Source organism: Oxyura jamaicensis, chromosome 6, assembly GCF_011077185.1.
Source record: "Oxyura jamaicensis isolate SHBP4307 breed ruddy duck chromosome 6, BPBGC_Ojam_1.0, whole genome shotgun sequence".
Classification (NCBI taxonomy): Eukaryota; Metazoa; Chordata; class Aves; order Anseriformes; family Anatidae; genus Oxyura; species Oxyura jamaicensis.
This window is the reverse complement of record NC_048898.1, coordinates 34,946,752-34,970,535: the sequence shown is the minus strand read 5'-3', so window position 1 is coordinate 34,970,535 and position 23,784 is coordinate 34,946,752. Positions and strand designations below refer to the sequence as shown.

General features: G+C 44.5%; 2 long non-coding RNA genes across 2 annotated transcripts; one reads left to right on the top strand and one right to left on the bottom strand.

The window, feature by feature from the left end:
• Window positions 1-35: 35 nt before the first annotated feature.
• On the top strand, window positions 36-932 carry LOC118169449. The gene is made up of 2 exons (XR_004752110.1): window positions 36-200; window positions 355-932. It is a non-coding gene; the product is annotated as an uncharacterized LOC118169449 (long non-coding RNA).
• On the bottom strand, window positions 194-23,435 carry LOC118169450. Its single transcript, XR_004752111.1, has 3 exons — window positions 23,425-23,435; window positions 14,944-14,950; window positions 194-412 (listed from the first exon to the last, which is right to left on the bottom strand). It is a non-coding gene; the product is annotated as an uncharacterized LOC118169450 (long non-coding RNA).
• Window positions 23,436-23,784: the final 349 nt, after the last annotated feature.

Sequence of the window (23,784 nt, the reverse complement as noted above, 5' to 3'; positions counted from 1 at the left end):
GTAACAATATAAAGGCATTTTTTTGTATCCTAGGTGACCACAATTTTCTTCTGCAAATACTGAAAGGCAATTCTTTGCCCCTGTGCCACCAGCTGCGCGGAGAAGCACTTAATTCCTGCGCTGGATGGACGGTGAGCAGCCACCACCCCCGTGCTGAACGGAGCTCGGCGGGGAGCAGCGAGGGCACTGAGCTCTGCAGGGTGATGTGCCTGCACCTCACCAGACAAAGGGGCTTCTCTCTTTTACCTTGTTCTGATGTGTTAAAATGTGTCCGTGCTGCTGGCTTTTATGGAAACGTTGAGATTTGGCACGCTACTGCAAGTACTCGCTGTTAATTGAGTATGCTATTTCCAGATGGCACGTGGGGTCTGGCATGGGGGTGTTGGTGGGACAATCGCTACAAGAAGATGAGCTGGGTGCTGAGTTAGGGTGGGGACATGAGCTGGAGCTCTTCCTCCTCAGCCTGGGCTGCCTCGCAAGCTGCCTTTGCTCTGCCTTTCTCAAGGGAACCTCAAGGATGGTGAAACGACTCTAGAAAATACAGTCTGAGGCATTTTTAAAGATGAGTCAGCTAGAACATTGGTCAAACATGGATTATGATGAAATTCTAGTTTCTTATCAGAAAAAAATCACTGCTGCAATTTTAATTTTTCATTAGCGATACCCATACTACGTGGATTCATAAACCAGTTCATTTAAGCCCAGCTGAGCTCTTTGTATTTTACAAGCTATTATGGGCAACAGATAATATTAAAATGAATATTGAAAATATTAGAATTGCTCTGTTTCCCTCCTTACTCCTGAGCAAGCAAGAGCACATTTGTTGTCCTCCTTGCATTCGGAGGAGAACACGAGTAAATTCAAACGCTTTTAAGCAGTGTGATTGATGTATTTCATCTCACAGCTATGTGATCTTCTGTCTTTTCACCATCTGCACAAAGATTTCTTTGTGGCCGCCTGGTTTCTCTCTCCCCTGTGGGATAGGGTCCGGGTGATCACCACCCCCTGCCTGGCATTCCAGGCTTGGGGCTGCCCGGCAGGGTGGGCGAGGGGTCCCGTCCCTCCCACCACCCAGAGGCAGGGGCGGGTCGGTGTGGATAGGACAGAGGAGGTAATGCCTCCCTGGGTTTATAACCTGCAATTTTCCTACATAAGAGGATGGAGATGTCCTAGAAAAGGTATGCAGACTTTCAAAGGTCATGGGGGACGAGACAGTGGGATCTGGCGAGGCGAGAGAAGAAATATTGCCCAGGTGAGGCTATTTCTCAGCTCCGTTTTGTTTGGGTATCTATTACAATGTTCCTCCAGCTTTAATTGCTGACAGTAATTAACTATGTAGGTGGCTGTCTTTAATCATCCTTTTAATGAGTCAGCCCATACTGCAAATGGTTGCTAGAGATAAAGCTGTGCTTCCATTTTTTCTCTGGTTATCATCTCGTCCACGCCAAGTGCCTGCAGCAGCAATGTGGTGCGACCCTTCCCTGCTCTCCGGCTGCGTGGGGCCACCCTATTCATTAACTTCCCCCAAAGTCCTCTCTGAGGCCTGCTAACGTCTGCCAGGACTGGCCGGGGAGGCTGGGACGTGCTGCTGGTTTCCTACAGGTAAGCTGAGGAGCAGAGAGGACGCGCGGATGGGATGGTTCAGTCCTGACAGCTGGTAACGCAAATTGCTCTATCCTGGTGCATGCGTGGTGCTTCGACAAGAAATCAGCTAAGAAAATCCGAATTTGTCAGTCATCCAAAAAAATGGATTAACGAGAGAGAGAAAAGGCACGATGTTTGTTATAGCTAAAGGAAGCCCAGATGAGAATTAGATTTAGATTTTATATATGTACATGTATTTCCTGTTAGAACACCGTGAAGGTTATTTGGGTGGCTTATAAGACTGTTTCTGCTGCTGGCCCTCAGCGGAGGGTCCCTCCCCGAAGCGCTGATGCCAGGCCCCCCCCGCTGGCTGTCCCGGGAGCCCTGCTCGGCTCCCTCCAGGGCTGAGGACGAGGAGCACAGCGCAGAAGAGAGAGGAAATCGTTCAAGGTAGTAGCTACGTAGTAAGTTATATTCTCACCCCTTTACTTTACAGGACTGCTATGAGAATGAATCAGCTGGCGTACCTTAGCATGATATGCCAGTATCCTTAAAATAAAAATATTCTATTAAAAAAAAAAAAAAACACACACAAAAAATAAAAGTGAAATGATATATGTAATACTAAGGAAGTAAAAAATAGGAAAGCCCAGAACAAAATGCGTCAGCCCTTCTGTTTTGTTGAGATACTAAGAAGCAGTCGCATCATCAAATTAAGCCAAATGCTGTTTTCATAACATAGAGTAATAGGAAATGATTTTATTACTGTGTGCTTAATCCTGATAAACGATTGTCTCTATCTTCCAAGTTGACATGAAATGATATACTGTAAAACACAAAAAAATACAGATATACAATCAAATTTCTGGGGTTGTCATAACGTTTGTTCAGACAAAAGCAGTGTGGGGTTATAACATATCCTACAGCTCATGGCACTTTGACATGTCTTATTACTGTTCTTTTCTGTTCTTCTCGGCGTTGCGGTTCTGACAAGCAGACCCTGCCGTTTGTTCCATCGTTATTTAATTAACACTGGCATTCCCAGCAGTTCGGCAGGCTCCAAACTCATCTCATGGTGTTCCTTCCATCGTGTGTGAAGGATGAGCTGTTATCAACAACAGGAGAACATGAACTGCAGCTGAACAAGGTGCTGGGGCTAAATGATGCGCTGAGTTTCATCCGCGTCCTTTCCTCTCCTCTGGCCTCACATCACCTCCGGCCCCGATGTTCCTGGCACCTGTGGATCCAGAGCAGGGCATAAAATGCACCTAAAGGAGGAGAGCTGGCTTCCAGGTAACAGACACCCCCATTAGCTTTAAAGGCATTGGCATGCCAGTAAGAAAATCACCCCCAAACCCAACAATTTTCACAGTGCATTGTAAAGGAAATGTTTTCCGCAAGGAAAAAACGATGCGCTTTCTGTTCAGACCTTTTCCCCCTGCTGTGGTCGCTGTGGCTGGAAATTCAGCTTTGACAACAACTGTAGAAATTCTAACAACAAAGAAGATGATTTCAAATGCTACAATAGTGCTTTCTATTATGTTCTTTAAGAACATGTCTCCTGGAAAATATGCTGGCCATGGCAGCCAGGTTGTTACTTTGATTGGCCAGGTTTTGTGTTACCAGCACGGTGTTACTTTGATTGGCCAGGTTTTGGGGGTGGATTACAACCCCCCCTAAATGCCGATCATTGCCATATTTGAGGCTTCATTTTCATGGGTGAATATTGTTTTTTGACTAAACTTTTTTTATTGTTTGGTACCAAAATTGTTGTATGAAATTTCACTTCAAAGTACTCTCAGGGTCACTTCTATCCATATAATGGGTGGATAGGTTAAATGAAGAGCCCTTCACTGACACTGCGCATCCAGTTACACCAAAGCCTCCGTGCTGGGAACTGAAACAGCTACCAGCACAACTTTGCCATTTCACCACGCTGTTTCCTGGCCAAATACCCATTTGCTCTGCTCCATTTCAGCAGAGCACGGAGACAGAGTGACCGAGATTCGTGATGCTGGGGAGGAGGGGGAATAACGTGATCAGCAGCAAGGCCTAACGTGCTGTGCTTGAGTGGATTGTAGGAATTTATCTATGCACCACAGATGGGTCTGCCCATCCTGAGCACGCCTTTCTTTGATAAAAGCCTTCTTGGAGCTAGAGAGAGATGTGTGATCTAATACACCATGTGTTGTTTTGTCTAATAGAAAACAGACTTTGCAAATGAGCTCCTGAGCACTTTAGCAGGGGGTACGTTTGCTCTCATATTTGCAATTTCCAGTTCAGGTGTTGACAGCCATGAGTCTCACCGTGATAATGACACTTAAGACCCGTGTGAAGGTCAATTTTTAATTGTGCTTTACAGATCAAAGAAATGTCTGTATCAGTATAGTCTAATAGCATTGATTTCAGCATGGAGTTATCAGCTATTGTTCAGAGCTCTCTGTTATCTTGCTGCAGTCCCGCAGCAGATAGTTAACGTTTCGTGGGACAACCTTTAACGAACTTCCATGTCAAGAGTGAATTCCCATGTGCAATCCCTGTTCCTTCATAGAGTGCTGCTTGGGTAAATAAGGCATTTGTTGCTTCCGAGGATTCTGACACCCTGAGAATACTTTCACCCTCAGCTGTTTGCAGATGCTGCTGCTGTGTAAACAGCTCAGCTGTGCAGGAGCTGCACCGCAGGGCAGCAGGAGAAATGACTGTCGTTATCCTGTTACAAGAAGAAGGAAAAGCAAAGAATCACGACCACGGCGTGCAAAGCTGTGACTGGGGGACTGATGAAGCATCAGGCGTACAAAGCGCAGGCCGCATGACTCTCAATGTGCCTGCGTTCTGCTTTTACTCAGTAACGAGGAGATGCTTTATTAGAGTCATCACTGATGACTGTGCTGCTTACAGCAGCAGCGTGGCGGCTGGTGGTGAAAACAGATGGTTTCTGTGGTACCGTTCCTGTAGTCCTTTCCCTTTGCTTGTTTCTCTTTGTCTTTTCCGCAGGCTTCACGTACATCCCTGTGCCCCAGCTGATCTCTCGGTGCCCTGCTGGGAGAGAATGGTTTGGTCATTGGGGATCTTCCTGATCCCTTCTTCTTCTGACAGTTCCCTTCATCTTAAATCCCCATCTCTGTTCTTAAACGTCTCTCCGTGGAATTACGTGCTGTTTGCCAAGAGGCTGGGAAGGCAGCCTGGATCCTCAAGTACGTCTTGAAGAGGCAGGACCATTGCTCACACTTTGAGTGACCTTGTAAAGCGTGGCCCATCACAGGGACTGAAAGAACATGATAATGATCCCATTTTGTTTTAGTAAATGGCTCAGGTTTCTCAAAAAAGTATAGTTCTTCCTGCAGTGTCTGCATGAATTAGCGAAGCCAAACCGCATTTATTTCTTCCCGGTAGGCCTGTAGGACCCTCGCTGTTAGTGGTGTTCAGAGTAGACACAGATACTCTCTGCTATCTCAAAAGAAAACCTTTCAGCATTTAATTATTACAGTATAAGCTCAAGTAATGTATTCATGGAAATATCAGTGCAAAACACTGAATGGCAGGCACATGGCCGCGTGCTGATTCACTGCCCTGCATTTCCTGCAGGGATTGGCCCGCAATATTCTGCGGGCGTTGTGTCTGCACTGGGGTGGCTAATGGAAGTGACTGGGAATTGTACCCCGGGGAACTGGTGTGGGTCTGTCAGCAGTGCACGAGCCACCTCTTGCTGTCTTTTTTTTTTTTTTTAATTATATTTTTTTTTAATTTCAGAAATATTGGGTTGCTTTGAAAATCCTGGGCTTTCCGGATAGTTTTTGTGCTTTCAGCTGACCTCAGAAAAGAATGCTGTAATTATACACATACTTCACTTAAATCAATAGTGAATTACAATTCTGCAGGGCAGTTTAGTGAGACCGTTCACGTAAATAATGCTGCCAAGGCATGCCCTGTTAGTCAGTAAGTACAGCTGCACAAAGAAAAGTTCAGGGTAAAAGGTGTCTTGGGCTGAAATTCTGAGCTCAATGCTCTGCATGTCGTGTGTGCAGAAGCTAGGAAAGCTGCCTGAACCTGAAACTGCACACATGCATAATATACATAATGTTATAGCATGTGAATCATTATTACTGTGCGCTTATGTGTAATGTGGTCATGTAACTTGCATAAATACTTAATTCTTCAAAGAGAAAAGTCTTAATTACTGAGATCAGGAAGATTCTAAACATTTTAATCTGACCTGTATGAAGAGTGCTGAAATTTTAAGAATGCTTCATCTAAACACCGAAAGTTTGTGTTTCATGCAGTGAGTTGTGTTGAATTTAAAATCACAAAAATGTGCTTTTGCAGTTTTCAGTGATTCTGTGATATAAATGTGTATTTATAACTGTATAATATTCAAAAAAACATAAAACAAAATTAAATGTTTTGCTTATAGATATACAGATATAAATCTATATAGATAAAGCGTAGTAAAGGAGACCTTTATGACAACTTTATTGATAAGAGATCATTTTAGCAGTTAAAACAGCTTTCAAAATTGTGCTTTCATTTAATGCAATGGGCCTGGAAGAGTCTTTCCCCTCCTGGCCAGCTGAGGAGGTTCATCACAGGCAGGAGCTGCACTTGCAAAATTTTCACTTGTGGCTATTTTTGGTTCACTTCACATTTCTTTCAGCTTCGTTTATTTAAATAGTGATATGTTGATTACAGTTGAACAAGAGAAATAAAGAAAAACATTTTTATCTCATTATTAGAACAATTTCTACACAAGGTTAATGCAATAAGGAAGCATTCAAATGTTTCCTTTCTCAGCACCAAGGGGTAAAGGTGGTGAAAAACATGTAGCAAAGCATCATCTCCAGGTGCAGCTCTGACAAACCACTAGTCAATCCCTCCTTGTATCTCCAGGACAGCTAACTTATTCATTAATAAATTATATGTGATCCCTGTCATGGCACCATAAGTACTTGGTATGATATTCTGTGTTAAACCTCCCCTCACTTGCATTTATATCCAAGTATCATTGAAACCCCAACATTTGCTTTCTGAATGCTTGCCACACTTCTTACAGTTAACACAACTCCCATGTTTAAGCAGCAAATCAGCTTTCCTCGCTCATCTGCTTCAGCACATCGTGCTCCAGGTTTATTACCCACTACCTAATAACAAAGCCCTGTGCATCCTACTCAGAGGTAGGGATGCCTCTCTGCCTCCGCATTAATGAGGAAAACTCCTAGTTCACTAAAGCTAATAACGCCCTCAAGGCATCTCTTCTTCTCTTAGTATTTTCTAATCAAAGCATTAAGATAAGAGTTTTATATCCAGGCAATACACTCCTCGTAGTCGATAAAGGTAAATGAGGAATCATTTATATGATTTAGTTTATGAGAAGAGCATAGGAAGAGAATATAAGCAAAACATTTATTTCCCATCTGTATAAATATGCGGTTGCTGTTTCTAATAAATCTCACTTGAAAAAAATATCACTGTTATGAGAGACGAGGGAGAGCAACCTGAGGCTTTTACCTTGATGGTGTTTCGGCCCCCAGTTCAGTTCAGATGAGTTTCTCCTTTTCTAGCCTTTGCCTCTACAGGCAGAAATCTCCTGGTGCTGAAGAAAACGTGAAGGGGGTTCATAAGTGAGAATGGGCAGCACAGTGCCACGAGGGGCACAGAGCCCAGCAGCACCGGGGCGGGGGCTTTTCACCAGCAAAGCACTGGCTGCATGAAGCAGTGGAGGAGAAATTAGGAGCTTGGAAGCAAGAACAAATTGATATGTCATGTCCTTTTCATTTCTGCTTCCATCCTCATTTTCCTTATCCTTTATGAAAGAAATATTTAATGGTAGAAATGAATTCTGTAATTTCCACTTGTATTCTTTATGCTGGGAGATTTGGAAAAATTATTCTTTTTTCCTGTGAAGTTCCTGATCTGACAAAATAGAATGAATCCTTTGCACAAATTTGCCTACTAATTTCTAGTCATTTTTTGAATGTTCAGGTTTTAGAAGAAGTAAGAACTGATGGGTCATCTAGATTTCTGTCCTCTGAGGGACTACCTGAAAGCATTGTATTAACGTATTAATACAATGTATTAACCAAGAGCATCCGAGAGGATGGAGGGGACGAGGCACCCGTGGGACAGGCAACGTGGCCAGCAGGGGCTGAGCAGTTCTGGCAGCTTCTGTTTGTTCAATATTTTGCAAACATCATCTGCTGGAAAGGCACCTGCACGTAGCTTGGAGACCAGGCTGCTGTTGGAGCGCTGATTATGGATTCTTAATTACACAGGGCTTGATGTGAAACATGATATAGGTGGGAATAAGGTCATACGAGCTCTCTTAATGTCTCTTAAACTACCACTTTGAAAAGATGTTGAATCAGGACTATGCATGGAAATACAATTTAAATTGATACCTTCCATACACAAAATGTTCTGGGTTTTTAATGATATGGATTCAGAGTGCTCCAGCTTGTTACAGCTACGTGGATGAGGCCAATTTTTCTCTAAAATAAATAAGAGTTGGGGGAAAAATGGCAAAAAAAATAGTTGTTCTATTTTTTAGAAAAGTTTTAAGGATATAATCCTGCTTTCCAATATAGTGATGTTATCTCCCTTAGTGCTGTTACACCAGGAAGAGAAATATTAATTGGTTTGCAGTTAATCCCATAAAAAATATAACTTCCCCACCACGCCACCAAAAAGAACTCCGGGCGCGGGGCTCGGCTCAGCCCAAGGGCCTGCAGCAGGCAGGCAGAACACGCACATCTCGTGTTGTCACCGTGCTGCGCTCATGGGCATTACATTCGTGATGCCAATGGGCTCACACAGCTGCCTGTGCTCAGAAACAACGGGGGAGGACAGGGGAGCTTCTCTACAGCCCCGGTGATGGCAGCACCGGAGCTGCGGGGGCTCCTCCTGCGTGGAAACCTCTCCGGTCCGACGTAAAACTTTAGCATGATTCCTGCATAACCCTCAGACAGTTCTCATCTGCTTGACATAAGGTACCAGCACTGGCAATTATTCATTTGTGCTGGCTGTTAGTGATCTTAATAAAATGTTGACAATGCCTTAGGGTAAAGCTTTCAAAAATGCTTTTTAATAAACTGTGAAAACTGTTGTTTCAGCAATTGGAAAATAATTAAGAAGCAATTACAGAAGCAAACAGAAATCCTGAGCATAGTCAAGCTACTAAAATATGTTCTCCACGAAATTATTGCAATCACCCTGGAAAGAAAAGCTACATTTAAATAAGGTTATGGTTATAACAAACTGAAAAGAAAGGAAAAAATAAAGTAATTCATACTGGAAGGAGTAACCACTCATTTTCATACACACACATGCCCCATCACACAGTTAATCTACGGTAGGTTTTCTTTCCTTAATTTTCTTAGTTTCTTTCTTAATTTTTCTGCAGAATAGTAGTTGAATATTTTGGAGGTTTTTTCTTCTCGAGTATTTCCTCTCGTGCAGCTCTGCTGCCAACAGGTGTATGCAGATGCACGTCTCAGAAACTTGAAAACAAACAAAGCATTCTTTACCAAATTCTCAGCTAAAATTCCAGGGGTGATGTGGGGAGTGTGCAAATACAACCTCCCCTATTTCCACCCTTCCTGGTGTGAGGGCCCTGGCTGAAGCCCTGCCCTCTCTCAGCTCAAACTTCACCTGCCAGATTTCATTAAAATTGTGCACAATGGGAAACTACGTAGCCGAGCCTGGTGAGGCTCTTGGGGTGCAAGGTGGCACCCTCCCCAGCCATGATCAGAGCCCTTACGTGTGTTATCACCAAAATAAATCATGCCTTCAAACCCTGAGTGGCCCTCCTGCTTCCCTTCTCCAACAAACAGATTACATTTAGATACATGTAAATATCTTGACGTCACATTCTGCACTTTCTAATACATTTTGGTATATATATATAGTTATATATATTTAATATATAAAATATATGTAATATATTACATATATTTTATATATTTAATATATATATAATTGTTTTTAATATACTTGTTGTGTTACCAAAATCAGATAGGCATAAACCTGGTCTGAAAGTCACACACAGCCAAGCCTGTGAATGGTTCTGGGAAGCTGAATCATGAGTATATGGTTGTGGGAACGCTTCTTGTTCCAGGTATGGCCAAATTAGACCCATTGCTCATCGAACTGAATGGCGCATTACAAAATCGATAAAACGCTGCTGCAATGAAAGTCGTGCCCCTTTCATGTGCCAATATGGAAGGATGTTTCTGGTTATAAATTCTCTATGCAAAGTGCCCATTATCTCAGTGAAAAAGCAAAAATCAATGATATTGCCACTCATAAACCACGTTCATTGTGACTGCTTCTCAGAACAACCGTAATTGTCATACTCTGTCTGTCCCGGGGACCGCATCAGAGCAATACAAAACATGATCAATGGAGACTCGAAGAAGAAATGGGTGCAAAAAGGCCACACCAGACGTTAACCCCTTGCCAAAAATCCACCTTTTAGGCAGAGAGAGGGGCTAAGGGGCATGGCGGGAGCTGGGTGGGAGCTGGGCACCCCTGGGTGCCTCCCAGGATCCATCCCCTGGTGCCAGCCCCAGCCCGTGCCCACGCCAGGCGCGCTCCGTAGGCTGGAAGGCAGTCAAGCAGCTTCAGATCTCCAGCTAATAAAAAGACATATAACTCATCCCAAGGGTGAAAATGAAGAGCGAGTGAGTGAAACTGCTGTTCAGCCATTGAAATCTGTTGAGAGGGTATTTTGGTTGTTTTTTTTAGAGATAACATCTTTAAACCTGCATGGGGTTGGATTAAGGAAAAAAATTAAGCTAATTAGAGACGGTCCTTTTTTGGTTTCTCAGCAAGATCACTGTTTGAGAAACTGGTCTATCTGCTATTTAGAAAACAAAATGGGAATCTTATTATGTTTTCTAATGAAAAAAGGGATTGCTTCAATGACAGAGCTGTATCAGTCCGGGCAGGATCGTCCCCCTCCAAGGCAGCTATGCCAGCAGTGGCCTTACTATAGATGCTCATACAAGAGAATAAAATTGTCCGGCTATTAACACACACACAGGATCAGGGAAATTGCATTCACTCCGGTGAAGATAAGGCTGCTTCCACCCTGGTGGGGCCCAGCCACATCCACACCTCCTGCAGTGCACTGAGCTGCTCGGGGCAGGCATGGCTCTGGCACCGGCTGCAGGCATGGGGCAGGAGGGCAGGGGAGGGGACTGATGCCAACTGTACCTCCCCCCTTTTTCTGTTGTTATTATGACATTTTTAAACATTGGGCCATTTATTATTTTTCTTCTGTAATAGGTATGTGCCTGAAGACGCACTTTATTTTTTTTTTCCCCAGCAGAATTGGTTTATGTACTTCAAAAATTACACAGGGAAGAACGTGCTGGAGAACAAAAACCCTTCTGCTGCTTCATGGGGGTTGCTCCCGTCCAGATGAGCAATGGCAGTGTCTCTTCAGCTTAATGTGCATTAGTTATCTCAGTAAAAGAAATAAAAATGTCCCGTTTTCCTGCTTGTTTGGCCCTGTGCAAGGTGCTGTGTGCCCATGCAGAGCCGCCAGGTGCCCTTAGCACCGGTGGGTGCTGGCTGAGCTGCTCTGGCACATGGTGGTGCCCAGCTGGGGCAGCAGCAAACCGCAGCCCTTGGTACCGAAGGGTCCCAGCAGGGCCCCCACGCCCTCCTGGCCCCAGGGCTGGCCACCCACTGCACTACGGCACCGAGCAGCTGACACCTTACAGCTTTTTAGTGCAACACAGACAAAAGACTTCATTTTTCCCCCTCACTCTTTGCCATATACTCTGTTAAATTACAGGCAGGCAGTGAGTTTATTTGTCAAATGCACTTTGTGCTGACTCAGCACCCCGGTTATCTGTTGGGCATTAAATTTCACATCGGTGTGGAGCCTTTTTTGTTTCCCTCGGTGAATAAATTACAAATGCTAATTTCTGTTCAGTAGAAGCAAAGATTAAGGTAGCATAACAGACAGGCATGCCAAAATATTTATTGAATAAGTTGCAAAAGCGAAACAAAAAGGCTGTGTGTTTCTAACTGAACACCGAGCAGGGCTCCACAGCTGAATTTCAGATCAGCTCCTTTATTCACCCAGAATCCAATTTGGTGCAAGTATATTACATCCGACATCTGTATTCTGAAATCCACCGCTGAATAAGCTTCTAAAATTATATTTTCTGTAGTTTCAGTGTATACTTGCACATATGTTCCTTAGTAAATTACAGTAATGACCCTAATTCCATGTGGAGGACCTAATCCAAATGCTGTCCCTGGACTGGTACCCCACCTACTCCACAGCTGCTCTACAAGGTTATCATTCATTTCCTTCTCTATTTCCATCCAAGCTGCTGTAAAATGAACTGGGAGAACAACCAACTGAAAGCTGTTATAAAAATATTTGAGCTGTAACACTTGCATTAATATCTATTTTGGTACCTCAGTTAAAGAAATGTGCATTTCCATTTCACTTTCCAGAGATGTGGTGAGATGTCTTCTTTTTTTTCCCTATGAATGCAGGAACCGAGCTGAGTTACGTGGGCATGGCAGCAAAGGGGTTAACTGTGTGCCAGCACTTTGTGGCAAATTTGGTTTCAGCCCCAGAAGTGTGAGCCCTACGTCCTCACGGACACCAGTCCCTCGCCCAGCCGCGGCACTTCTCTGCCCCGCTGCAGTCCTACAAAGCCTCCCTGTGCCCAGCACTGCCCGTGCACACCGCTGGCCAGGGGGGCTGCAACACCGTGGGGAAGCCCTGCATCAGCCACCACCATGCCAGAGTCTTTATGAACATTTTTTTTTAATTCTCCCAGATTTAGAATATTTCAAGCTGCTCATAGAATCGCATGCATTTTTAATATGTATATAGAAAAGCAAGATTTTATTCTACTTTTGAAAAGCAGTTTCTGTAGCACCGTATTCAATTTTGCAGGCATTAAAGACGTGATTTTGCTGCATAAAATAATCAGTTATGCTGTGTCTGCATTAAATAGCAGAGATATATATTAGCTTTCCCATGTCGCCCTTCTGTCATAGTGAATGAATGCCACGCGCCACATATGGGCTCATTAGATAACATCCAACAGGTTAATATCCATCAATGTGTAGGGTTTTATTTATGCTTGTATAAGTGCTTTTGGATATCCCAGCAAATCAGGCCAGTGGAGAGAAAATTCGAAGAAAGCCAAAATAATTTGAGAGCATTTACAGAAATGGAATGTTGAACTTAACCATTTCGGTGGGTGTTGAGCCTAGGAGCAGCCTGTGCTAGAAACAGCCTTGTTCACCTTTGATATCAAGTAAGAGAAATAGTGCAGTGCTCACTTTTAACGTGAACTGCTCAGAGAAGTTAAATTGGATAATGAATAAACTTTAGGAAATAATGATCTGTTTGCAGACAGCTTCTAAAATTATGTGAATAAATCACGGAGCATGATTTCACCCTTATCACTGCTAAAATCCAGATTATAACATTGAAGTTATCAACAAATGAAGCTTTAGCATCCACCGGCCTCCTTTAGCCGGGAGTTGACAGCTTAATGGCACACCGGGGGACAGCGTCCCCTCAGCGCTGGGTGGGATGCTGTGTGCCCGAGGCTGGCAGGGACTGCACGTATCTGTTAGGGAAGAAACGAGTTGAATAAGCAAGGCAGCGGTTCTGAGGTGACCGGAGAGGGAAGTGAGGGACCCATAGAAATGAGGCTGTGGCTGCAGGGAGGTCGTTTGCACCTACTGCTGTGGCTGCACGGTCTGGCAGGGCCAGCACGGGAAGGAAATTGGGTGTCTGCACACCACCTAACTGTGCGGGGAGGCACCGAACTGCCCTGTGCAGGGGCTTCTGATGGAAAACGAAGCTCATCGGGTCAGCGGCAGGGCTGCCCGCACACACACCAGCCCCACACACCCTCCACAACAGCGGCCTCTGCCCTGCGCACGTTTGCTCCACGCCCCCTGAGAATGGGCTTTAATTCACCTGATAAGGGGACGTGCTCATAATTTAGAAAGAAATCCTACAAATCCTACACGGTTATGTGCATATACACTTGTGTAAGTGACTTGTGTGGGTATATAGTCTCATATGGAACCGTTTATATAAATAAACTGTAAAGTCTGATCATTTTAACTGTTTCCACCAGCTTTCTGTTTTGGTTCCCAGGTGGAAAAGTTCTGTTTCCATCCAGATTTAAAAGTACTTGCTTGGCTTTTTCACTTCTCCCAGTGACAAAGTGAATGATGCGTAATAGCCGCATTTACAGAGCGCTCGAATCACTAACCATATACTACTTTCTTCATGAAAAGCAAAGTTGTCATGGTAACAGCGCAGACTGATATTTAATTCCACTTAAGTGCACGCAGAAGGTAAGAGCAGAGAGGTCTTGGGGGTCAACGAGTCCTGGTCCCGCTGCCACCTGCCCCTTCCATCCCGTTAACACAACGCCTCTCAGGTAAGCTAACAGGATGCGTGTAAACAAAAGCAGGAATTTCCTCCATTTGCCACTGTGGCTTGCTATTGATGAGAGAAAAGTAGTCATTTGTGGAGTTATTTCGGCTGAGGGATATGTGACTGGCATCACGACGAGAACCATGACATTCTTCTGACAAGTAATATCAACAGTAATTGGCTTCATTTCTCTTTCAGTGTCTCTATCGTTAATGAGATTTGTGATCTAATTTTTCATATCTTTGTCATATCAGTTGGGAATAATTTTTCTAACAAACATTTATGGACATAATATGTGCACATTCATCGAATACGTCCTTTACAATCCAGTGTTCTCCAGAAAGTATTTCTATTCTGACAGATGAGTTTAATAAAAAAACTCAGCTGAGCATTCTGAAACATAAGAATTCAATAATAATAAAAACTTAACCTAGCCCAAATCAAAGCATTCTTTCTAAATAGAGAGCAAGCATCCTCATATTTAGGTCTCATAAAACCATTTCAATCCATTGATGTGCCGTGATGCTACACACATTATTCCCATTTTACAAATGAAGTGATTAAAATACACAGGAGCAAAGTGAATTGCCAAATTTACCTGTCAGTTATCTCTTAAAATTTACTTACAGCTCCTTGCAGAGCGCACAGGAGAACCCCTTCTGGGCCTGATGTTCCACCAACATCAATATTGCGCCTCTACAAGGAGCCAGGAGTGAGGGATAAAGCCCAGGTCCAGCCATTTTCTGAGCGAGATTTATCCCAAGGCCCTCGGTTAGGATGAGCTGCCGATCCCTGCTTTGTGGACCCAAGGATCGAATATATATTTTAAATCACTCTGGGAAAAAAAAAGGAATGACATATTTGGTGTTTCAGAGGCATAGCTGTGTTCCTCAAGCACTACAACCCACACAGAAACAAGGTATAATGAACACATCACAACTTCTGCAAACATTAAGGAAACATGCAGGCAGAATAATAAATTTCCCCAGGAAAATGCAAGAGGCCTTTTCTTAACGCTAGCACTGTGAAATTAAGGTATTTAATCTAAAATATAAATTCTGTTTCCTAAATTGCTTCTAACTAGATGGATACATTTTCCAATGTGATAGATTATTCCCCAAATACCTTGAGTTTAATTTTAAATTTTAAGATGCTAAACTGCAGCCGACGTTATAATTGCGTTCTCTAGGAAATGAGCACCAAACCTTACACACGTCTATCTCGGCACTGCTGCATCCTCTGTCCGAGGCACACGCAGTCACTTAGAGGGGAGATGCGGGCTTTGCTCCCAGTCCCCCTGCTGTTCTGGTGCAAGGAGTCCAACACCATTGCTCAAACCCCGGCTCCCCCGGGGTGCTCTTCCCTCCTGCCAGAGAGCATAGCAGCTTGCTGGCATGCCCTAAGTGCACTGCGAGGAAAAAAAAAAAGCACATTTCTGTGCATCCCAGCCGAGGAGCGTGTTGGGAAGTGCTTTACGCCCTTACCGTCAAAGTTATGGAGAAAGCACATTTCTGAAGTTTCGTGTTGGCTTTTAATAACCCAAATTCTTTGCCGTAGATGAGCACCCTAGTGTCTCTCGCTGGCAGTGACAAAGCAGTACTGTCTTAATAATGACAAACTCTACTGATGTACCATGTCATAGCTGCAGAACTGCTATATAAAACCTTATGTGCTTAACCTTCAAGCTGCACAGCAATAGGTTTTTCAGTAATAAATGTTTTACTCCTGAACTTTACAGAACTGAGTATGTTTTGTAGCGTGTGTCATCTCCATGCTCTGCACTCACTTTTTCAGGATTCTCTGTGGCTGGTTATTTGAGGTGGCTGACTAATTGCTGACAAGAAGATGATACCTTCATGTCTATTATCAAGAAAACGAGCACAGTTTTAAATCTGTGGACACATTTTCAAGACCAAATTTCAAGCATATATTCCAAAGATCCACAAAATACCTCAGTGAGTTGTTCCTGCTTTACTTTGCCTCAATCCCATTGCCTAATATTCGCAGAACTGACACTAGCTGTATACTAACAGAATTTTTCATAGGTGATTCGAGTATAGAGACCGTATAGCAGACGTCACCTTTTCTTTGTGGTATAATAAAAGGAAAGAAAAGGGAAAATGAATAAAATACCTGGTTTAGAGATTTTAAATTATAGTGCAAATAGGCATTTTCTTTTTAGCCATCTCACCAGTCTGAAAGCATTTAGGCAATGAGCAAGACTTACTTCAGTTGCAGCGTGACATTCAGACGACGCTGGTTGTCACTGTACAAAAAGGGCAGGCAGGACTCAGGCTGGCCCGTCCTCGCATGTTTTGTGGAATACAACTGCAGCTCTGCCTTTGAGGTCTGTGCTAACACCTGCCCCGGACAGACTTCTGCCCTAGATCAGAAGGTGGTCTGCCGATTTCAAAGGGAGAAGGAGCAAGGGCTGAACACAGGAATCGCTGTCCGGGGCGCTGCAGTGTCACTGGCATCAGGGACTGTCCTTGACATCTGTCCCTAAACACAGAAAAGACCAATGGGTTACTGTAGGGGAACTGGACAGCCAAGAGCTCCCTTTCCCCCTCCCTTTCTGCCCATGCAGCAGTCAAAGGGAGCAAAATCACCCCTGAAGGCAGAAGCTTCCCCGTGTCGTGGCTGGGGCTCGGCAGGGATCTCCCGTGATGAGTCCCAGCTCCAGGCTATGCAGCTCACACCCATTATCACAATTACTGCTCAACTTAAGCAATATTTTCCTCAGGTAGCGTGCCAGGTATGATAGTCTGAACAGCAAAGGAGTAATATATTTTACTGTCCTTAGCTATTTCTCTAGTGTTAGACAAGTATTTTGTAATGGGAGAAATAAAGTTGGAAACGGTGCAGAGCAGCATCCTAATTACCCTTAGGAGATTCTGGATGAGCAGAGAAAGACCTGCAAGGTCATTTCGTTTTGCAATCTCACCATAGCTGAACGTATTGCAGATAATACCTGCCACTACTCTGAAATAAACTTTTCCACCCCCAGTGCCTTGAGGCTGGTTGCAAACCTTCAGCTGGTGGATGTCCTTAGGGTATCATCCTAGGGACCTTCCTCCAAATGGTTTGCGTGCTGCAGCTCTTAGTTGGCCCATTTTTGTGGCGAGTAGCTCAACCGGACGATACAGAGTCCCTCTGTTCCTTCTGTGTGGGTCTCTGGCCAACAAACACCAGAGGTGCCGTGGGCAGGAGGGACTCAGAGCCCAAATGTCCAGTGGGGAGAGCAGGGCTGGCAGCCGGGGCATGGGGTGGTGGCCACCATCAGGCACAGCACTGCTCGTCCCCAGCCGTCTGGCGTCGCTTCTTAAATGATGCAGCAGATAAGGTAGAAATTGCATGTGCTCCTCCCATGGGCTGGCACAATGGCTCTGAAGACATTTATTAATTCAAGGAGATAACCCATAAGTCCAGGGCTCTACGCCTCTCCCCTCCACACGTCATACACTCAGGATGCGGGAGCTGGCTCCGGGACTGGGGCCATGCTCTGACACTTGAGCACTTGCAACAAGCCATCTAGCAAAATGACCTGGCAGTAATTTGGGCTCTTAGAGTGAAATTTGTTGAAAGATCAGTATAAAATACGTGAATTGAGGTTACATGCTACAAAGCATTCCCCACACTGCAGTAAAATTCACAGTGAAATTCAGCAAAATGTAGCTCTGCCCTGAAGAAGCAATACTCCTCCAAAAAACACCAGAAATTTATGGTATTTATTTTTTTTCACAGATTATAGAATTATGCTTGATAATAATCAATAGGAAAGAAGGCTTAAATCTTTAAGGAGCTTAGGCTCCTAATTCCAACTGAAATAAAGAAGAGCCAAGTGCTGAAGTATCTTAAAAACACAATTATTCCCTAAGATAGGATGTGACATAACTGAATAAGAATACTCACATGCCCTGCAGCATTAACTGTGGGTTGTAAGCAATTTACAGGAAATCATTTGTTAATTTTTTTCAGCATATTTTTCAGGTCTGTATGCTGTAGTGCTGTTATTGATAATTGGCAACGTTGTTAGCAGTGTACAATGTGCATGTTCCCGATAAGAGTGCTGATGTCTTTGTTGCAGTGACTATAAAAAGGTCTTTTTATGAGTCACAGAAATGCATTTATTTTTCATCTCTCATAATCATTGCTAAGAATTTAAATATTAGCTTTGCTTTGCTGATGGTGGTAAAGAGGAATTAGGTAAATGCAATGAGCAGCTAGAGAAATGATAAATACCACAGGCAGAAAATTATAGTTTTCACCCATTTTCTAACAAGTTTTCACAGCAACAATGCCAAGAAAGTGATATCCAAATAGCACAGAACCTTGCTTTGCTCAGATCAATGTGAAGAGGAGTTGCTTCAGGTCTGCATTGTGATTTCTTACAGGAGATGATGGAGTAAGTAAAAACAAGCCCTTTGAGTTGTGCTGGATACATTCAGGCTGCTATTCAAAAGGATTACTAACAGAACTTTCCCCACAGATCAAGACTTCTCACAATTACAGATTGTCTGCCTGTGAAACCAGAATCCAGAGACCACGATCAGGATGCTGCGACAGGTGCAGACCCCACGGAAACACTCAAGCTGTGCCAATAAATATTTTCAATTCGCTAAGTGGCTTTTGAAATTCTGCTTCATCTTCCTTTGTTAAACGGTCTCCAAAAGTCTGTTTCTCCATTTTTCTTGCTAAGCATTTTAAATTTTATTTATCACAATGATGGAAATGAAGCAAAGATATGCAGAAGAGGACTTCAGGTGTGACGGGAAGCTCTGCAGGCTGCCTAGACCTCCATGTTACTGCCGAGGAGGTCATCAGTATTACCATAGGGTGCTTAAAGGTGATGACCCTGCCTGAGTTTTCTAAAAATTTGTGCACAGAGAGACTGGAAAGGACTAAAAGAGCAGGAACAGAGTAAAATCTTAATGACCAGAGGGTGAAGCCCTGGGATGGGCAGAGAGTGAAATTAGGCAGAGTGCTGCGTACAGGCTGCTTAAGGAGGGAAAAAGATCAGGCTGGCTTGTGGGGTTGAAAAGCACGAAGAAGAGCAGCTCAGGATGGAGACCACAGCGACTAAGAGGCAGCAGCACGGTGCCTAGAGGGTCTGGGGGGGATCTGGGGGCAAGGGCAGACTTAGTCCTGCCAGTGGAAAACCCTCAGAGAGAAGCAGCCAAGGCTGGGTGCAGCTGTGCTGGGAAGAGCACTGGGCCCTGTGGAAGGTGGTAGAAAATGCAGTGCCACAGCAGCCAAAGCCCTTCTGGGAGGAACAAAGCACCTCACCGTCCCCAGCGTGAACCATTCACTGGCTGAGACTAGAAGGAGACCGCAACTGGGAGTTCTCACATCCAACCCCTTTCTTTGCCTTCTGCTCCTCCTGAAGCATGCGGTGCTTTATTAGATGTCAAAGAAGATGTTGAGCTGGTTGTGGCACAGCGTGAGCTGCGAAGCTGTGCCCGCATCGCTGAGGAGACGTCAGATCTTAACGAGGTGGCCGTCGTTAGGAAGAAAGCCAGAACGGCTACAGGGAGCAGGGATTGAGCTGGCCCAGTGAGCAGACGGCAGAAACTTCTTGATCTTCTGACAATCTCCCCCAAGATCAGCAGCAGATCAAACGTCTTCCTACTCCTCTAATGTGACAGGACACAAAGACAAGGGCTCGCCTTGCCAGGCGGGCACAGCCCCGTGCCGCGGGTTTGATGAAAGGACGTGTGCTTAAAAGCTCCTTTGTACTGCTCATACACTTCTCTTTCTCTCTTTCATCAGATATTGCTTAAGTATGTACTCTGATAGCAGAAACGCCTTTTAAATACTTGTCTGTAATACACTTCAGTGGGTGTATCAGACGTCCCCTTCCATTTGCAGTGAAGACTTGCTGCTGGGTCTGCAGCTCGGCCTCCTCCAGCCTGCCGCAGGAGGCTCCAGGAAAGCCAGTGGGACTGCCGGAGTAAAATAAAGCTATGGGCTGAAGATCCACTTCTTAACAGAACAATAATGACCCTGCTACGGGGACTGCGGGCTTGCAGTACCTGCAGGATAATCCAGACCTGTCTGAGCAGGCCCTGAGCCGCACGACCTGGCTTTGGGCCTGCTGCGCGCAGGAGGTTGGTGCAGCGGTGCCATTTGTCGGCTTTCATAATGTCATTTACAGAATTTTCAAAACAAGCTTACACTTCAGCAGCATAGAATAAGAATGAAAGTGTAAAAGCTTGCCATGTAAGCATTAGAAAAGTTGATGACTGGAGTGTTTTGTGCCAGTAGGAACTGCTTCAGGTTTTGCACCGTTTCTATCACTGCAAGGTCACTCACCGCCTGGGGAGGACACTGAGCACCTCGGGTCAGGCTGGGCTCACGCAGGGTGAGCGAAGCCCCAGGCTTTCACACTTTTTCACAGTCTTTTCGGTATCGATCCATGCAGATTTCCTCTTGAGGCTCTAGCTGCTCTCAGTAGCGTGCCTTTTCTTTCCCACTATGTTGTTTACAAGAGCAGGGCCATAAATGCCCAGTGTTTGAAGCAAGGCAGTATCACTTATGTGCATGGTGGCATCATCGTGTGTCAGTTACACTTTCTGTTCCAAGTCTTTAAACAACCAAACATTTTGCTTGTCTTTTTATGCAAACTGCTGCCTACTCAGCAGATACTTTTATTAACTCACCACAGTGATGCCCATGTCTTTTTCATGACTGTTTGAAGTCAATGTAGTACTCACCGGTGAGTCACAGTTCATCCTATTCCTTGTAACGTGCATTGTTTTGCATGTCAGCAGAGCAATCCATCTGTTATGCTGCTGCCTTCTCACCCACCTTTATTAAATCCTTTCGATGTTTCCCTCAGACTGCTTCTCCAGCTGACTAGCTGAAATAGCGTGCTGCGGGCACGCTGTGCCACCTCTCCAGGAATTAAGGATCTATTGAATACCACGGACCTGGGATCCCACACCAGCAGCCTCTGGTGAGCTTGTTCCTCCTCTCTGCTGTCTGTCTCCGCAGGTATCGAAGTGCCGCACCTCCTGCCCCAGTACTGCTCAGTTCCTTAGCAGCCTCTTGCGAGGTTTTGTGGGAATATTCTGGCAGCCTAAATAGGTATCTAAAGTGCTTTATATCTGGTTTATTTGCTGTGTCTAGACATGCTGTAAAATCGCCACTAGATTAGGGAGGAGTAACCTGCAGCTGCAGAAGCCACGCAAGCATCTCACTTTCAGTGCTTGAACAGAACAAATGGATTTCCTTAGCGTTTCCTCTGTTATGGAAGACAGATGAAAAGAAAAGGAGCTGCTCACATCTGAAGTCTGATCACTGAAAAAAGCTGACAAAGAACAAATTCTCCCTCACATCTCATTTGTCTTGCACAGACTGACTCAGACTTTGTTTGAATAAGAAACCAACAGGAGCTGCATCGAGGTGTGCATGTGAGAGGTGCAACACTACAGCTTTGAAGCGTGTGCTGGGGCATGGCAGTGTCTTATTAGAGCCCTCTAAAATGAAGTCCTCAGGGACAGAGCACAGCCTGAGGCTCCCTGGAGCACTCCTGGATGTTGGTGGGGCCCAGGGCACTCAGGTGCATTTTCTGGTGGGAGAGAATGTGTTTCAGGAAATTCCCCAAAGGAAAACCTGCAAACATTAATGAAGGACATAACTCACCAGCCTTTTGGGGGCAAAGTTTTGCCTAATATTTTAGGAGCTGAAAAGAAAACTTAGATGGAATATCTGTCTATAAACACATGCATACACACACCTCCCAGCTAGGCAGCTGCCTCCCTGTGCCTGCTTTAGATCACCAGCTTCAAATGCGTACTGCAGATAAAGTTTATGCGTTCAGTTACTCAAAGATGAGAAATAATGGGATTTCTACAATTACAAAACTAAAAGACATATGCTTTGTTGGTGAAAGATCTGTCCACACGAATGCAACTCCTGATAATTAAATATGCCCTTCTATCAAGCTGGGAAAGACAGAGAGCAAAGATTTAGAGGCAACAGAGGGAATCTAAAATTAGACTTGTACTATACACAGCATTACTTAGGGAAAACAGAAATTATTTTCTCCACTTGTGAAGTCCCTAATATTCCCAGGGAGAGACTTTCTTCTGCAACACATTAAGAAGATGTATCAGGTTTTAAGCCTTCCAGGGTATTTGGGGCAAGGTGCTCTGCTAGGGAATAACACACTTCTGGAAATGAGGAATTCAGCCATCCCTGGATTTTTTCACGTTGTACAAACACACAGGCAGATAACCTGCATGTGCAATTCTGAATCTCAGCCGAACATCACCACTGCTTTTTCTCTCCAAATGCCTATCTTCAGCTCCTTAAGATATCAATTTCATTCCCTTTCCCCCCATCTCCAATGTGCACGCAGTGGCTGCAGCATGGGTACCTGGGCAGCAGCAGGGGCAGAAATGCCTCAGTGCTCCATCAGCTCCAGCAGGCTTTAACTTCTATCTGCATGTACACCTGCTGGCCTGAAAACAGAAAGGCATTGCAGCATTATCATGAAGAGCATTACGTGAAGACTGCTTCATGTAAATTGTTGCTTAATACGCATTTCTCAGCTTTTGGGTTTGTAGTTCCGAGGCACTGTCACAGTATTACCCCAAAAACAGTTATATTGTCAAAGCCATCTGATTTTATGGAGTTTTCTATTCTAAGTTAATACCGTGGCAGACTTAGGCTTTACTTATTATAAATGATGTAAACAGGAAATCTGAAAAGAGGAGAGAAATACGATCACTGAAAATTGCGCTTTTAATTAATGCATCTTTTACCTGAACTTCATCTGCTTTTCCCCACTATTTCCTCTTCTGCAAGTGCTGCTCGGTGTGACAGGAAATTAATTAAATTTGAAGCTCTCATCAGTTAACCAAAAGAATCATTAATTTTGGTACTTTCGAAACCGAAGTCCTGATTCACAGCATTTCCAGGCAGTGCAGTTTAACACCTGATGATGGACAGTGCCAGCCATAGCCATTTGCTTCATCTGCAGCCACCGCCACCATCAATCACCAGAGGAGCGCAGGTGAATGAGAGTTCAGTGATGCAAATGTACCTGATGAGAAATGGCACCCTCTGACAGCGCCTGCAAACGTGCCTCTGCCTTTAGAGTTGTATTCCGCAGTGTAGATTCACCCCTGAACAACTGACAGTGACATGCCAAAAAATATTGGAGTTCGATGTTATTTGCTTGTATGAAAGCCTTCCCAGTGATTTGGGAAGCCCTAAATCTGTGATTAATGAATTAAAGGTAATTAATATTAACTTTGACATCCAGACATCGGGGGGGGGGGGGGGGGGAGCAGTCCATAGTATTATTGACAGATTTCAACACATCAAAGTTTTGTACCAACTGCTGTCACCATGAAGATTTTGTCTTGTGATCTGCTGCGTTATCAGAGCAGTTTCAAGCTACCGACGAAGCTGAGCTTGTTTGAACTTCACTGAACTTGCTCAGAGAATAAGACTTATCAGCTGCGGTAAGAAGTGAAACTCCTGGGAGAGAAGTGTTTTCCCCCTGAGGCGAGAAGGATCGATCCAGCTCTGCTCTCGTTACAGTCCGTAAGGAACTAGTGACCTTGGGGCTGCAATTTCACAGCTCAGGTGTGCCCACAAACACTTCTGAAGGACTGCCAACTGCCTTAAAGTACTGTCAGCACATCACTGGCACAGGGTAGGTCCTTGCCACGCAGGGTTCCCTGCACAGCACCCAGGCTGGGCTGGGAGCAGCCCCCAGGGACCTGGTGCCGAGCCCTGCTGGGGCCACGGGATCCTTGGTG